We start from the raw sequence: 525 nt of genomic DNA on the forward strand, positions 1-525 counted from the left end.
CTCGCTCTCTCTCTCTCTCTCTCGCTGTCTCACACACACACACACACACGCACACGCACACGCACACGCACACGCACACACACACACACACACACACACTGCATCCTCTATCTCTCTCTCTCTCTCTCTCTCTCTCTCTCTCTCTCTCTTTCTCTCTTTCTCTCTCTCTCTCTTTCTCTCTCACTCTCTCTCTTTCTCTCTCTCTTGCTCGTTTTCCTTCTCCTATTTCGCCTTCCGCTTTCTCTCTCTCTCTCTCTCTCTCTCCCTCCTCTCTCTCTCTCTCTCTCTCATTCCACATCTCTTGATATCTTTCTGTCTTTTTGTCATTTGCTCATTTCTCCTGATCTTCTTATCTTATTCCCTTATCCTCATCTCTAGTTTCATCACTTTCTGTTTTTGTTTGCCTGTCTGCACTGAATCTGTACATTACATGCAAAAGGAAAATAGCACTGCCAGAGCCATGCATGTGTGCACTTTGTGTGCATTTGTTATACTGTTTGTTACTTCCTTTCCTATCGAAGTACT

The sequence above is a fragment of the Priapulus caudatus genome, unplaced genomic scaffold (assembly GCF_000485595.1).
Source record: "Priapulus caudatus unplaced genomic scaffold, Priapulus_caudatus-5.0.1 Scaffold19, whole genome shotgun sequence".
Taxonomy (NCBI): Eukaryota; Metazoa; Priapulida; class Priapulimorpha; order Priapulimorphida; family Priapulidae; genus Priapulus; species Priapulus caudatus.